The 17,042-nt window shown below is 42.6% G+C and overlaps 1 long non-coding RNA gene across 1 annotated transcript; it reads left to right on the top strand.

The window, feature by feature from the left end:
- Position 1: 1 nt before the first annotated feature.
- LOC142421706 (uncharacterized) lies at positions 2–12,183 on the top strand. The gene is made up of 2 exons (XR_012778955.1): positions 2–140; positions 10,324–12,183. It is a non-coding gene; the product is annotated as an uncharacterized LOC142421706 (long non-coding RNA).
- The last annotated feature ends 4,859 nt before the right edge of the window (positions 12,184–17,042 follow it).

Raw genomic sequence — 17,042 nt, 5'->3', positions numbered from 1 at the left:
GTGAAGAGCGACTTCCCGGCTGCCGGTGAAGCAGAACAGGTGAAGCGAGGCGAGTGTCGGGCTCGGAGGTTGCTCGCTTAAAATAAGGAAACCGGGGTGAGGCGATAGATCAAGATGGCAGAAACCCTAGACATTTTCTGGTATGTCCTTTTCCTGCCTCCCCTTCACTTGGACGCTTTAAGAAAGGTCAGAGTAATGCTATCGCTCTAGTGAGGTATATGGTTTCAGGAAGCACTTGACTTCCTGTCAGAAGTTGCAAAAGCAGTAAACCAAAATGACAGTTATGTTTTTACAATACTTCCTAAATGGAAGAAGAATGGGTCAGCAGTCGAGTCTCCCCCACACAAGAGAAACCCTGGCCCCGTGCAAAACCCTTAAGAACTTGACAATGTTATATTCCCTGTATTTGGCCTATTTAAGCTGAGATTCAAGAGCTCCGTCACACAATTTCCAATGCACTATGGAATGCCCTAAGATTCTCTCCTTTTTTCCCCCCACAAAAAGCTAGGTAGTTTCATAAGTATTAAAATCATGGAAGCCTGGCGGCCAGTGGGTGTGGGTTCCACAGGACAGTGGTTCACTGTCTTTTCGACTGAATTAAAGAAAGGGGTGAGCATCCACTGCAGCATAAATTACTTTTCAGTAGGCAATTCACTAGAGAGTTCATACAAATCTCCTAACTGCAGGAAACGCTTTAAAATATAAAATGGTCTTATTGATACGTGGTTAGACATAAACTCCCACTGAAGTTTTTCCTATAGTTATGGTATTCTTTGTTGTCTAATATGGGCTGAGCTAATGCTACACGATCTTGTTTTCCTGAAACTTGTAGAAACATAAATGTCTCTAAGATTTCTACCCCTCAGTCAAACTCGAGTAAAATTAGCTAACAGCCTTATACAGGCATGCATGTGTACACACACACTGATTGTTTCCTTGAGAAATTAGAATAAATATACCAGCTCTTGAGTACAGTGAAACAGGGAAAGGATGATGGATAGAAATTGTGTAGAAAATTGAACTATTGGAACTCTTTTACTAGTTGTTCATGAAGGAGTTGCTAGTTTCCTTAATGCTGGAATGGAGTTTAAATTATGGGGTTTTTAACTTCAGGAAATATGAAAATGTTTCTGCTGTTTACTGGTATGTCATTTTCCAAGAAATGTAAAACCGTTCATTTGAGTTTTACCTCAGTCAAAAGTCAAATTAAATTAGTCACAAGAAGCAATATCAAAACTTTCTATTTAGATTGTTTTCGAAAGCATTTTTGCAATCTTCTTTAAAAAAAAAAAAGTAGATCTTTACTATCTCCATGGTTGCTCCACTGTTTGCAGTAAATTTTTTTAGCTTGCTAGGGAGAAAGTCAATGGGCTACAAGTGAACCTTTTCCTTTGTCCCGTGAATACCATTGAGTTTTTGCTACTGCACATAATATTAAAAATCCTCATTTTTGCTCTTTTCTATATAGTCATTAGGATACAGATTTTATCAGCTGCTTTACTTTTTCTGCAGTTGCGCATTCAGTGCAGAGTGAAAATAAAAAAGGTATAAAAATAAGTTTTATCTTTTGTATTATGAAAGGTATAAAGCTATTATTTTCTGCCCATTAGTATACTCTTTGGGACTTAAATAATTTTCATAAGGAACGTATTTGACTTCCTGTCAGAAGTTGCAAAAGCAGTGAACCAAAATGACAGTCATGTTTTTACAATACTTTCTAAATGGAAGAAGAATGGGTCAGCAGTCGAGTCTCCCCCACACAAGAGAAACCCTGGCCCCGTGCAAAACCCTTAAGAACTTGACAATGTTATATTCCCTGTATTTGGCCTATAGCCTGACATTCCGTATTTCATAAGGAACAATTTGCTAGAGTTGTTTATGTTTTATCTGGCTAATTCCCTCTCTACATTTAGTTTGTAGATTCTCTAGCCCAAGGCTCATAAGCACAAAAACGTTACCATGTGCTAGCTGCTCTGAAGTAAGCTCCTAGCCTAGGGCCACTGTGAGATCTTTCTCTTGCTTGTATGCCGTCATTGAGTAAAGATCATGGATTTATTTCATCTCAGAGTTTGGGAGTTCTGCATTACGTCTTCAACAAGAGACTGCGCCTGAAAAATGATTGTTTGAGCCAGTGGAATAAGCTCTATGAGCACATTTACTTCTTACATACATGTAAACAAAGGGGCAGATTCAAAATACAAACTCTATGTCATAAACCAGATACTAGTCTAAGTTAAGTTCTAATGAAGTCAGAAAAATGTATTAGAATGTCTTTCTGTCAGTTTCTGTATTGTATACTGTACCTTATGTTCTGATACGCTTCCAGTTTCTCCCCTGGACTTGAAGAAATTTTAACCAAGATAGTTTTGAATGTAATCTTAAAATAATGAACGTTTCTATTAGCTGTTAGTTTTGTAAATGCTAATCTTTCAGTCTAAACTTCAGCTCCATCCCCACAGACTAAATAACAGAAGCCTTGCAAATTTTCCTCTTTTTCTCAACCTTTTCTGAGGAAAAATGTGTATTATACTCCAAAGAAAGGCTACTCTTGCAGAAATCTTTACTAAAAATAGAATGACTCCATGTTATGATAGCCCGCCATCCCAAAACAATGACAGAGATTTAGAAAATAAACAGGTCTTATCATTAAGATGGTTCTCTCTTGCATCTTTTTGAAGCCAGATGTTTCCAGCATGCACAGATTCAATTTATTTTATGTGTAGACTTCTCAATACCTGGTTTGCTTTCAATTTAAAACAATACTTGAATATGCAGAGATTTTCTGCTTTGCTGGTTATAGAAGAAAAAAGTTACAAAAGAAAAATACAATTACATCATTGTAATGGCAGTGACTGTGAACTTCTGTTTATAAACTACCTGTGAGGAAAAAACATTTTCCTTACTGACCAAGACTGAAACTTCTCAAATGAGCAATGTGAGACCATTGATGTTTTCTAAGAAGAAAGGTGCACCAGAACCTTAGGTCTTTTAGAATTTGTAATATACCATAAATAAATAAATAATCATATCTCGAAATAAATACAGAAAAAGCACTGTGGATTGTAACAGGTGGGACATTTGTCTACAAAATACAGTGCATGAGAAGTGTGATGGTGAATAAGTAGCAGGCACAAATTTACCTGAGGAAGACAGAAGAGTGAGGGGGCTGAATGCATGACAATATTGCTTGCAGTAAGGTATGGCTACAGGATTACTTAGACTCCCACGCAGATAGGGTTGAGTTTGTCCATCTTGTATGGCAGCAGGGGTATCCTGCCATCCTTGACATGGGGGCTGTAGAACAATTAACTGAATCACAGTACCATCCTGTTCACTGCTCAGCTTGTTGCTGGATTTTTTCTTGCTTCCTTATCATCTTTATCCACCACTATCTTTTGTCTTTCCTCTTTCCTTTTTCTACACTTTCTTGACTGATCAATTTCTTAGTGAACTCTTTTAACAACCTGTATGTTATGTGTCATTTCTTCTCTTAACTGTATATATTAGGTTCCTAGTCTTATCCTTTTTTTGATTACCCTGTTAGTAGCCTGATGGACTATGTACTCCAAATTAAATTCTCAATAGTTTGTCAGTAAAGCTCCATTTTGAACACTTACATTTTAAATGTATGACACTTGCCTGTATCATATAATGCAAAGCAGCTTTAACAAGGCTCTTCACAAATGGACCTTAAAGAATTTAAGTGGTCCTGGGAATAAAAGGAGAGGTCATCACATGGGTCTATAGCTGATGCTAGAGAGGAAAGAGAAAATAAAAACATTTCACAGTGCAGGGTGTTACCAGTAGACTGTCACAGGAATCCATCTGGGACCAATCTTGCTCCGCGTATCCATGAATGACCTAGAAAAGAGACTAAAGAGAAATGACAAACTAGTCTCACATTGCCAAGTATCATGAGGTAAAAACTAAAATGAAGTGCAAGGAGTTGCAGAAGAATCTCAGAGTGAGTGACTGCTGAGTGACATACCAGCAGATGGGAGTTCAGCGTTGAAAACTATACAGGGGGAAAGTATATGGGAAAAGAGTTTAACTTTACATATTGGAGTTCTTACCAATCAAGAAGGAAATCTTGGCTGTCACTGATTTCAAATCAGTCAGAAGATTAAACTGTGTTAGGAGTTATTAGGAAAGGAATAAAGAATAAGGGAGACAACATTGTTATACCTCACTATAAATCCATGCTGCTCCTATAGACGGTCTGTATCTTCTATTTCCAAAATGATACTGTAGCATAGAAAAAAGGTACCAGAAAGGGAAGAAAACCATGATCAAAGATTCAGAAAAAATTCTCTAGATGGAGAAATTAAATACATTATGACTCCTCAGCATAGGAAAGAGACTTTTCATGAGGGTAGTAGAGTTCTGTAACCTCATGAATGGCCTGGAGAAGATGACTAGGGAGTGGCTGGACACATTTTCTCATAACAAGAGCTATCAGACAGAAACTTTAAAATAGAGAAAAGCAGGTAACAACAGAAATGAGTAATGGAGCTCTCTGCCATGAGATGTAGTGGGGGCCAACAAAATATTTTTTTTCATTTACAAAATTGGCAAATTAATGGAAGAATTGTTCGTACAACAGCAACATGTTAGAAATAACTTGCTCCTAGCTTCCCAATGTCAATCTATAGTCTTTACTAAGACAAATTTTAAAAAGTATTAAGTTTTAATAAATTAGAGTACTAGAAGAGAAAAAAATAACAGGACTCTGGAGAGCCCACTAAGGAGTAATGGAAGTCAAAGAGAGAAGGTTAGGCTTTAAGCTTCACGTACAGTGTCTGAACAGTTAAATAATCCAATAGCCTACCCATATAGCCAGATGGGTCCCATCCCTTTTCATGTGGTTTTATATTGACATCAGAAACAGAATTTCTCTGAATGAGAAGAAATAAGCTCTCAGAATCTGCTCTTTTGACTTAGATGAGGACAGGATTAAACCCTCATATTACTGAATTGATATCATAATTATAGCTGAATTGGCACATTACCATTTAGAAACTTTTTTTAAAAGTTTAAATAATATATATTTGCAAGCTAAAGGTTTATTTGCCTACAGTTCAGAAACAAAAATGTGCATCCATTTCTGAATTGGGTAGAAATGCTGTGTGTCTGACACTGAAGATTTTTATTCGGGTTTACTTTGCCCTTGGTTAAATGGGACGTGGCTGAAGGGATTTTGTTCAGTGACGGGGGGTTGGTAGGGAACACTGCACTAGAATTTGCAAGCTACAAGGCTGGGTATATGGTCTGCTAGTGAGCTATGCAGAAGTGGAAATGGCAGTTGGCTCGTATTTCACCCTTGTCATTAGTGCTTGTTGCAGAGTGGGATTTCCTCGGCCAGGAAGGATGGTTAATCATAACCGAAGGGAGCTCCATTGAAGAGTACATAGTTATAATAGAGGTTGAACTAAGACTGTTTTATTCACTTGTATTCCAAGATCTCTCCTCTTCCTCCACCAAAATATTTGTTGAGATCAAAAGAAAAAATGCTAATCCTTTCCAATAAATAAGGCTAAGAGAGCCTTGGGGCGTACCACAGATTACCTGTTCTGAATTGTCCCCACGCTGGTGCCCAGGCCTTGGATGCACTCAGAGGCTCTGCAGCCCTTCACCCTCCAAGCTGGGCTGAAGGGCTGCTCTGAAACCCTGGCAGCAGCCTGCAGGGCAAGAGCGAGGTGGGAAAGGGCTGTGTGAAGCTGTGCTGGGGCCCTCAGCCCTGCCTCATCACTGTGGACTGGTGATCTGGACTCTCAGCAGACCCAGGTGACCGCCCTCAGACCTGCTCTGAGCCTCTCGCTTGGGTGCCATGTGTCTGTGCTGGATGGGTAGGAGTCCTGCCTCGCTGTCACCCTTGGCTCCCTGCTCTCACCTTTCTCTCCCTGTGAGAGAAACAAGCACAGCTGAACCCCACGGGCCTGGGGACTCACCTTCTGCTGGAACAGCATATGGAGGTCAACCAGCAATAACTCCAAGCAGCCTTGACCCTCCTGGGAGACTGACTAGCTAACGGACTCCCTATATCAGACTCCTCTTCATCCCTCCCCTACAGCTGTGCAAGGTATAAGAGGCTTATTCCCCAGGCTGCCCTCTGTATCTTTCTTCCTGCACTTCATAAATTACTTACCGGCTGTTCCACTCTCTCGTTACACTCTCCATCAAGAACTTTACCATCAAGATTTAAAATGGTCTGCCTGACTTTATGGTGTGAGACTGCTTATGAGGTCCTGAACCAAAACTGCCTTTGAGATACAGGAATTTACACCCTCCAGCAGTTTTTTGGAAACATTTTTTAGCACTACATATATTTAAAAAAAAAAAAATTCCTGCCCATGTCCAGTTCCTTGGCTCATCTGTGGAAGAATAAGTCCCTGCTTGAGGATACCTCTCAGAAAGTAGAGCAGAAAGGACTGGGCATTGTTCTGAAATAAGAACCCATAGTCAGGATGACTCAGTGTGCAGAAATGAACTATAATTATATCTGTGGGTTTTCATCCACTGATTTAGCTATTTCATGTTTTATAAGTTTGCCCAGAAAGCCTCTTTTCTGTAAGGCCTTGTTAAGGATATTTACAACACCCATATTTGGACATTCTTCTACTGTGCTGAAGGAGAAATGCACATTTCCCTGTTAATAACAAAACATATCCTTGTGTTGTCCAGGACTGACATTTTCCCTGCCTTTAATTGTGTTTGCTCTACAAGGTTAGTTTCTAGTGTGCTTTCAAACTCTGTGAGGATCATACCCCTACAAAATATTGGGGTTTTCTGTGTTTCCACCAAAAATTGAAAATTTTGGTTTTCAGTTTTTGGTGGAAAGGGGATCCGTTCTACAAAGCTCATGCTGGAGCCGTTCCTCCTCTCGACATGCCATGGGTAACCCTGCAGCCGTGTATTTATGCCAGCAGAAGAAGCTTACATAGCTTCAAAAGCATACAGATTGCCTTCTACTACTAGACTCAGCTGTGCATTTAAGTTCTGGTTCAACAAGCCATCTTGTCAGAAAATTATTTTGTCTATTACAGAAGCAGAGTTTGAAGTTCAAACAATGACATTCTGCTTTAGGTCTCGTGAATGCTGAAGGCAAAAAAATTGGCTATTAAATTATGTTCCCCAAATAAAAAATCCAGTATTTTGCTATGTTTGTATAAAACATGCTGTTCTATATATATTTCACTTACTGCAGTGATGTACTTCATATCGTTCATAGAAAATTGCAGGTTTTTGAGATTCTTGTTAATAGGAGAAAATTCACTTTCTCGTAGTACTGAGAATCATAATGGATAAGCTGGGATGAGGCAGGAAATGGAAGAAACATCTTGCGTGTTGTATGCCCTTTATTAATAATGAGCAGAACGTAAGTGCCTGAAAGTATTTTAGTATTCCAGGCAGACAATTAAAATTAGATGGGGACCTAGAGCTCATTAAGAAACATGAGATTGATTACACTGCACTGTGCCTCTGCTCCTGAAGAGCATCATTTCATTAAATCTTGCTTTTTATAAACCTTTCTCTTAGCCCCTTGTCACACAAACCAAACATACGCAAACAGAAGGAAACATACCTTCTCTATCTTCTTCTCGCATTTCACATTTTATAACGGAGACATCAGTTCTTATCTCAGATTAATGTCTATGTACACAGCAGACTAGCAAAATCTCCAGACTAAATGGATCCATTAAGGGTGACCCTGTAACCGTGATGAGACACTCTAACCTATAACTATGTCCCTAGACAGGCCATGTCATCACAAATCTAAAATGTTTGCTTGCAGGCTACAGTTGTCCTGGCAGAAAAACTTGCACTATATCTCATTGATAACTGATAAGTAGTGATCTTACATCGACTGCACTATTTCACTATTTTAATTCAAGAATTATCACATTTTACCCTTCATTAATCTCATGATATACCAGAAGCTACCTGTAAAATCTTGTGTTGACAGAAGGGTATTGTATTCGTCTGTTGAACACAAAAACATATGGATTCCTGCAAGTTTTGATTGTCAGTCTCGGGTGTTGGTAACAAATGAAAACTATTGCGATGTGGTGGGTTTTTTAGGGTACAGGTTCATGCTGTGCTTAATTCAATTTAACTGCAGTCTGCTGCCAAAGTGCTGATCCTGCTCTTCCTTTCTCCCAGCCCTGGCTCCCGTCCTTGCATTAGCAATCACATGCTCGCATGGTGATTTGGATCAGTTCACTGATCCCATGGGAAATGCATCCACATCCTGCTGGATTAGTCTCCTGTGGCAGCAGTCGCTGGGTGTCATGCAGCAGGGACACCATGTGTGTGGGAGGGAGGGAGGCCAGAGCATCCCATTCACTGGTAGTCCGCAGTTAGCTCAGATGAGGTAGAAGGTGAAACTCCATCCAGAATGTCCTGTATGGAGTAGGATGTTGGCTCCAGCTCTTTCATACCACAAAATCCACTTTCTCAACTTGCAGCAATGAATGCTCCTGCCTATGGTTTGAGCCCAGAGCTGTGTATCCGGAGCGGCTGGTCTTTGCAGAGCAGGTACAGAAGCAAACAGTGGAGGGATGACTTTGCTGCCACTACACCTCTTTGCTAGGTTATCAGAGACCCTCGGTACTTAGGAACACCAGCCTGCAGCCTTCCCAGCCCCAAAATTTAACACCCAAGAGTGAAAAGCCAGAAATCACAGATAGCCCCAAAACTGTGAGTTTGTTATTTTGGGAAGGTTTCCGTATAAATAAATAAATTACAGGTTGTAAGCTGTTTTCTAACATTCGAACCTACGATCATCCCCACTAAGTATGTGTGTGGGACAGTTACAGCCTATAATAACTGTGCCCCCACAAAAATGCAGATCCTGTGCATGTGCCTTCCCACCCTCCCCATCGTTCCCATCCCACAGCCTTCTAAAAGTAGTTACCCAGTAAGTTCCTGTAGTGCTCACAGTGCTCTGACATGCTCCAGCCATCTTCCACCTCCTCCTGCAGACCTCCTTTCATTCACATAAATCTGCTGCAGCCTCCCACTTGCACCAGGCCTTTGGCTAGATCCCAAAGCTCCTTTGGCTTCTACAGCTGCCAGCTCGGTTTTCCTCCCATTTTTTCATGAGAGCAGGCTTCCTGGGGATTTTGGACTGAATATATCTCTTCTTCCAGCAGAGATAGTGGGTACCTGATGCTTTACTTGCAAAGAAGAGCAGATTTTGCTGCTCTGCATCAGCACCGGTGTTCTTCCCTGCTCAGAAGTAACTTTACAGGGGGAGTTATGGGCTGTGGGCTCATATTAACACTGCAATGGAGTAGCAGAGCTGCAGACTTCCCATCCCACTGTCTCCTGATAGCAGAGGGATTTGTCTCAGCACCATAGCTGCTCGTAGAAATGATCAGAGGGAACTGCAGAAGGCCACAAATCTACATTTATTTTCTGATGAGGTCTAAGTGAGAAATACACAGATAAACCCACAAATCTGCTACCAAGAATTATCTGTACTGTATCTGTATTTTCTGAATACAGCAAGAAATACAGAGATGACCGTGCTAGATGCTTTGTATACTGACTTACCTGGGTTAAATGCAAATTTCTGCTACACTCAGTGTGCAGAACTTGCCTAGACAGTCTGTGTTCTTCCTGGATCATGTTCTAGTTTCTTATCTTAATACTGCGATTGTCTTACACATACTCTCAGTTCTGCTCGTTCTGCTTCTTGCACCTAGAATATATCCTGCCCCCAGCTGCACCTTCCTCCCAAACTCCTTTGGTGCAAATCATGACCTTCCCTGCCCTTCCCTTGAGCAGCTCATCCAGTGCCTGGATCAGACATGGAAAGGTGCTGTAGTTATGTGCACTGAAGGGCTCAGGCAAAGCATACGGATATCAGTGGAAAGATTCTCATCAACTTCACTGGACTTTTGATTTCTGCTGTTTGGAGGTAGTACATAGGCTCCTCAGCCCATGGCACATCTTCCTTTCTCACTTGTATAGAGGCTGACGCTATAGCCACTGACTTATTTCCATGAGCAATTTTCTCAAAGAATGTAATGCAGTTCTATGCTTGCATTTTGTATTTATGAAACTAAAATAAAAATGTTAACCTGTTCCTTATTACAGCTTGAGGTTTTACCATGTGTTTTTATGTCATTCTTCCAGCAGAAACACCAGACCATTTAGTTATGTTCTGGCTGTTAAACAAAGAAAAAAGCACTTTCAGATATGTGTATCTGTGATTTTTATACATGTGAAGTGTTTGTATTTAATGATTTGGGTGTTTAACCAACTTCTGTAGAGATTATTTTTAAAGCATTTCAGTTCACCTTTAAAATTAAATTCCAGGCTTCCAAGAAGTCCATGTGAGGATGCGGGCGCAGCATCGTTAGAGGCTTTAACTGCTCAAAGACTGCCCCTCCCAGTGACCACCTCCTTCTTCAGCGCTGGCATCGTTTCATATTAACTTAAGCTGAGCTGGAAACCACACCTCTCCCCTACAGCAATCCTGAGCTGAAGTTTCCTCTGCTTTCCATACGGCAGACACAGTGGAGGACAGACCAAGGAGGAGCACCTCTGGGGAGAGGAATCAGGGTGCACCAGTCCTTGCACACAGGTCCTTGGCCCCAACCTGAAGATCTGGTTAGAAGTGCCTCGGGAGCTGCCATCCAGTGACTCTCCTAATCCCTCCCATCCCAAAGCTTTGGTACCCGGCGTCCCAAACTCTCCCACATCAGCCCTTCCCAGACTATTTCAGCATGCGACGCTAGGGTAATCCAAATCTCTCCTCCTAGCAGTCCTACTTCCCAAAGCTCTCCCATCCAAGTCACAATTCACTGCAAATCCCTTCTGCTTTGAAGACCTCCTCAAGACCAGTTGCCTGAGGGGCCATCCAGACCCTGCTCACAATCCTCTCAGCCCTTGCAGCAGCAGCATCTGCAGCCCCACAGGCTATGGAGGTTCCTTGTTGCCCTCCCAAGGACTATAACAGCCCTCTACCCAAAGCTGTTTCCTAAGCATGTCCGAGTTTGACCCTAAAGTTTGTGGGATAGCTCAAAAAACCTGCTTCTGTATACGCTTGAGAAGACATCAGTGTGAAAAGAGCAGTGTTTAGGAGAAATCTAAAACTGAATGTCATTCAGGAATGAGATGCTCTTCCAGCAAACTCCCTTAATGGACCGTATCTAGCTGGCATGGCCTCACCAAATGCCATCTCAGAGAGCTGTGGCCCCTACCAAATGTGGTGGTTGTGGCTTTCTTTTTAAAGGCAGGGGCCTTGCTGAGTGGTTGTACAACAGATTAACAGCTTGGGGAGTCACCCAAGAGGCAGGAATCTGCAATCTGTGCATCCTTAGTCTGTCAGGACCAAGTGTAGATTGAGCTCAAATTCTGTGTCCACTGTGTCCAAAATAATCTTTTGCTGGAGTGTCTATACATCCCTGTATTTAACATGCTGCTGTTTTCTCCGGGGATGAATCTGCTGTGCCCACAGGAGCCAATTTTGCTTTGTCTGGCTGATATTTTGCTCCGTTACAAAAACTCCCCCCTAAACCTGCTTGTGGCTTTGCTTCTTAGGGCAGGGTTTCACGCCCAGGGTTTAAGTCCTGCAGTTAAATTGGATTAAGCGCAACATGAAGCTGTACCCAGTGATTTTATAATCTTTTAGAGTAAGAGCATTGGCTGCTGCAGCACAGTCAGCTTTATTCTTGTTCTTTACTATTCTTCAATACCAAAGTCTCTTTTTATAATGTTTAGGAAACCACGTGGGATTTTGGCAGTTTTAACAAGTTTTTAAAAGTTTTAAGGAGAGATGACTTCCCCCAGCGCAGCCAGGGAACACCTCTTGCTTCAATCCATCCAGATTTTTTTTTTTTTTCCTAAACATACAGCAGCCCTGCGGTCTTCAAAAGCGATACTGGTCTGTTGATAGGATAACCTGAAGTTTGTGGTAACTGGGAGTGAAAACTCGTCCCGGCAAGGCTGCCATAGGGTTTTCTGGGCGGCGACCCGCCTTTTTCCCGCCTCTGTGTGTCGTTGCCTGCCACCTGGCGGCGGGAAATGACCGCCGCTCCCGGGCTCTGTGTGAGGGAATTTGCTGGGCACCTCAGGCTGACACTTAGGGAAGCTTTGCCTAAGCAAGGAGCCTGGAGTTGACGGAAAAAAAAAGCTCTAAATAAAGGTAGGAATAAAGGATAAAGTCGTATATTTTATCCCTATTAATATTACCTAGAATCTGTAGTCACAGACTGGCGCTTCGTTGCAAAAAGCCCGATCTGGGCAAAGCAAATAAATCCCTCCTGTTCTGCAAGCTGCCTCAAGGCTGGTCAGAGATGGCTCAGGGCTTCTCTGATTCCTCCTGGTTCTGCCAGGCTCCCTGAGCTGGAAATAGGTGGCACAGAGCAGCACCTTGGCTCTGCCTCCCACAACGGGGGTGGCAGCAGGTTAGGAGAGGGAGCTAGTTCATCAGCTGTGTGTGGAGTCACTGGGCGCCGGGGCAGCCGTCTGCTCTGAAGCTGATGTGGTGGAGAAATGATGACTCACACTTGCAATGAATACATGAAATAAAGAGCCAAACACAAAAACCAACCAACTGAAAAAAAACCCAAACTCCAGCCTGGGTTTCTGTAGCTCAATCAGGAATGTGATGGTAACTGACTGCAGCCTGGTCCCAAATGGGGAGGAGATAGTCTGTGACAGTAACTTCTTGCCCTGCTGTGGCAGAGAACAGCGTGACCATTAGCTTCATATTCCTGCTTCCTGCAGAGCTGCAGAAGTCCAGGGTGCAAATGTAGAGAACCTGGAGGTCCTCTCTCCCCACCCCACTTATTTCCATGCTCAGTTTCTCAAGTGTAGTCCCCCCCTCCCCATGTCCCCTCACAGCTTCAGCACTCAGACAGGCCATGCCAGCATGGAATATCGATGGCTCTAACTTTAGTATAGTCATGCAGCAGTGTTGCCCCCTCCACCCTCCCATGTTTGGATCAGATTTCAGTAAAAATGCATTCAATATCATTAATTCAGTTAGGTGGTTACAGAGCTGATCTCAGGCATTCTGGTGAAGTAAAGTACCAGCCTGAAGGAGCTGCACCAATTGAATTAACCTTTACTTGAAACATTTTTTTGTAAGATAAGACCTTTAGGAAATAGGACTCCCATCTAGGTAGAAGACATTTCAAATTTTTACTACCAAGGAAGCATGGCATGGCTCCAGGAGCACTGGTTTGTTTTGGGTTGGGGTTGTTTGTTTTTTTTTTAAGTTTATCAGGCTTGAATAAAGTATTTTTCCTAGCTGTAAGGACTGGATGTTCAATTTGGAGTAAAAAAGCCCTATATGAGCTATGATGGAAAGAAGCTCTGACAGGGATATACATTGCAGTCAGCTGAATCTCACAGGAGGAGGAGAACACAACTTCACATAAGCAGACAGCTGAGATGTCATCTTAATCTCATGAGGGTTTTATTCCCCACTAACAGCAGAAGCGGGTCCAACAAGGGTTGCAACAGCAGCTAGAGAGCCAGTGCTGTGAAAGTGCCTCACTCTATTTCATGCCTAGCTCTTGCATAATTTTTATTAATTTTTTATTTAGCTCTGCAGCTTCCAGAGCGTCAGTTTTTATTTCCCCCTCACCCCTAAAATATAGCAATGGTGTTACCGAGACAGAAGCACTGTCACTGCAGATAATCTCCTTATGAGGGTTTCAGAAGGTCTTACGGCCATTTTGGCATTGCAGGGAAAGCCGTTTTTTTCTTTCCAGTATGTCTGCTGGCAAAAGCAAGCCTATCTGATTAGCTTCTGCAACGATTAGGATTCCTTTAGGATGCAGTCAGTGACAGTTGTAACACTGCTTAAGATCTTCAAATCAGTGTTTGGTATGTCAGTAGAAAGGAAATAATGACATGTAGTTTCCACGAGCTGTCCCATTGCCAAATGGCTTTGGGTTCTGCATCTCCTTGATGCAGAACCCTTTACCAAAGCACAGATGGGGTGGCTACGTCCAGCCCAGCTGCTACCCAAGAAAGCAGTTATGAAGGCTACACAGGGAAGAACTGTGCCAGCTATGGCACGGGCTTCACCCATGAGAGTGCACTGCCTACGCCCCACCTTTTGTCCAAGCTCACTCAGGCCCTGCTGCAAGAGACCTTCTCCCAGCTGTTCACTGAGCCTCTTACACTTACAAAACACATACCTCAGCCAAAAAGGTGACAAACCGATTCCCGCACCCTGCCCATTTTTTCCCTGACCGCCCCCCTTCACCCTCCCATAGAGTCATTGCACCAGGATGCTGCTGAGACCTTCCAAGTGATGGGATAGGTGCCAGCAGCAGGTGGCTGCTGATCTTCACAGAAGCCTCTCAAAATGTACTTGCGATTTGAACCAATTCAGTAAGCATGCAGCTACTCTCAGAAAAACAGAGGTCCTGTTTTACTTATCTTCCTCTCCTCCCTCTCCCTCATATGCAGTCAGATCAGCTGTTAAACTCCCCAGGACATGGACTGTGACTTGTTATCCACCTGTGGGCATTAGGTATTTATGCAGAGCTTTGACTCAGATCAGGAATAAGCATGGGAAGGCGATAAAAATTTAACAGCAATAATGGAGAGTCTGTTGAATTGCGAGCTCTCATGTTACCTTTGTACTGTGCTAAACTCCACAAAATCCTGTCCTGCAGTGGAAATCTCTAGGAGGAACAGCAGTGATTGAATTAGGCTGGAAATGGGGCATCCTTGATTGTCCTGAACCACCTCCTGGTGGAGTAGGATGATTTCAGGAGTTGCTACTTCCCCTTTGATAATTTTGTGTCTCTTTCACTCTCTAAGGCATGATCCAGTTATTTTATTATCAATATTCTAACCTCTGGAAGATGGTCAGTGATATTATGCTAAAGCACTGTGTCAAGGTATGAATGAAAAATGTAAAAGGAATCTGTAGAGTAACAGTATATATAGGTGGCTTGCAATTGCTTCCAGGAATTTCATTCCAGGAATTAAAACCCCAACAACTTTGTATAGATGCTTGCCTAAAACTATAGAGAAGTCTTTGAAAGGATTGTGCTGCTTGTAGGCCCATTTTCAAGAACAGCACATGGCAGGGACTGGATTCATGTAGTTCACAGAATCTGACTTTGAACAGTTTTAAGTGTCCTGGTCAAGCATCATTAGGTTGAGCTAATGAGCAGTAGGAAAAACATGGAAACTGTACAGTAAATTTTTAATATTAGTAAGCATACAGGCATACACATTCCTGTATCTACCTGGCCAGATACGAGTGCAGATTTGTTTGCTAGAACAGGCTTTCATAATTCACCACTCTTACATTTTTAAAGGTTTTTGTTTGTTTGTTTTAAATAAGAACTGAAGTTAGAATGATCAACTGTTAATTCGATTGATTTCAGGGTATCTTCTCTGTAACAGAAAAAGATATGCAGAAGACCCTCTCAGCAGTCTGGTAGTCTAGACAGCAGCATCCAAAAGTAAACACTGTCAGATTTAGACATTAACCTTACCTCTTTAATCCTCAAAACTAAGGGACTGAAAACACTTGATTCCAGCCCAAAGTCCAGTTCCCTGCACATGGCTTCTAGACACAGTCACAGCAATGCTGACAAGAGCTGCCCAGGTGTCTATACAAGGTTCCCTGATTTTTTTCACATCAAATTTTGGATGAGAAGGCACATGGCTATTTTAACTTCAATTACTTCAATCCCTGTTGAAAATGAGATAAAATCTCACCACATATGACTGTCTCCATACTACCTTACAGGGCTGAAGAGATGGGGAAGTTAGTTTTCTCATCAGAAAGCTTTCCTATCTAATTTTAGAGCATTAGTGCCTGGTACAGGCAGAATAGCGCACAGAAGGTGCTATCTCATAGGGATACAGTGAAGAGAATTTACTTTGCTTAACTTGTATGGCAAAGGTGTTGTAGTAGTCACTTTCTAGCCCAAATGGAATCCAATACATAGCATTAGTATCAAGGCTTATTGAAGCCTTAGGCCGCAAGCTGTGAACTGTCACCCAGATTCACTGACCTTACTCTGAACTTTTACTTGGCTACATGAAGGAAGACCCCTGAAACTAGTGCAAACCAGAAAGATAAGAAAGCTTCAACCTTAGCAGAAGTTACAACCTTAGAGATAAGAGAAGAATTGGCCCACCTAGAGACAAGGAAAGGACCCAATGAAGAACAGGAATACCCCAGACCCAGATACTACTATTGGTCTGAACTGCCTCCTGAGGGGAGGGGAATTTAAATTTTAAGGGTATAATTACTCAGGGATTTCTTTTTTCAGGGTCCCTCTCCAGAGGCACCCAGCTTGAGCTGTCTTCACTGCTGTACCAATCAATTTGGGGTACAATTCATTTGGTGTACATTTTATCAGAGACTCTGCTTCAGGAAACCTAGGGTCAAGCCAGGGGGGAAAAGAAAGCGCCCAACAGTGAGTGTGTGTGTGAGCAGAGTTGAAAAGGGGCACCCATCGGCTCAGTGGAGCTGCCCGCTGCAAAGGGACTCCAGTCCTAGCAGTTAAAGTCTCAGGTGGTGTGTGTGCCACTCCCTGAATGGTGTGAGTGCGTCTCCTTTAACAAAGGAGGGGCTGGCTAGTCTACCACAAGTAAAACTGGTGCAAAACCCCTCTAGCTCCTCCTAGGGCTGTCTCAGGAAACCCTCAGCCCTATGGGTTGGGGGGACACCCAGCATCTTGGATCCATGGGAAAGGCTCTCCCTGGATGCCCTTAGAGACAAGTAAGTGTTCCTGCCTATAGGGTACAGGACTAACTGGGATGCAGGGGAAGAGCACCTTGGACTTGTCTTATCAAACTCCATTTCTAACTCTTTTCATTCTCTGTGCACATGTATACATGGAGGTCTAATTGTCAGCAGCTGGAGTGGGAACCAGGAATCACAGGGGCCCATGCATCTGCAGTGCAAGCAACATGCGCACCGATTGAAATGTACATCTGTGTGATCACTTGCACATACAAGCTGGACTTGCTGTAAGATAGGGTAAGAGTATTGGAAGCCAGGTATCAAGGCAGCTATAAGTCCGGCCAGGCTACTGTCCAAGCCA

This window comes from Mycteria americana, chromosome 1 (genome assembly GCF_035582795.1).
Source record: "Mycteria americana isolate JAX WOST 10 ecotype Jacksonville Zoo and Gardens chromosome 1, USCA_MyAme_1.0, whole genome shotgun sequence".
NCBI classification, from domain to species: Eukaryota; Metazoa; Chordata; class Aves; order Ciconiiformes; family Ciconiidae; genus Mycteria; species Mycteria americana.
This window is presented reverse-complemented; position numbering and strand designations above follow the sequence as displayed.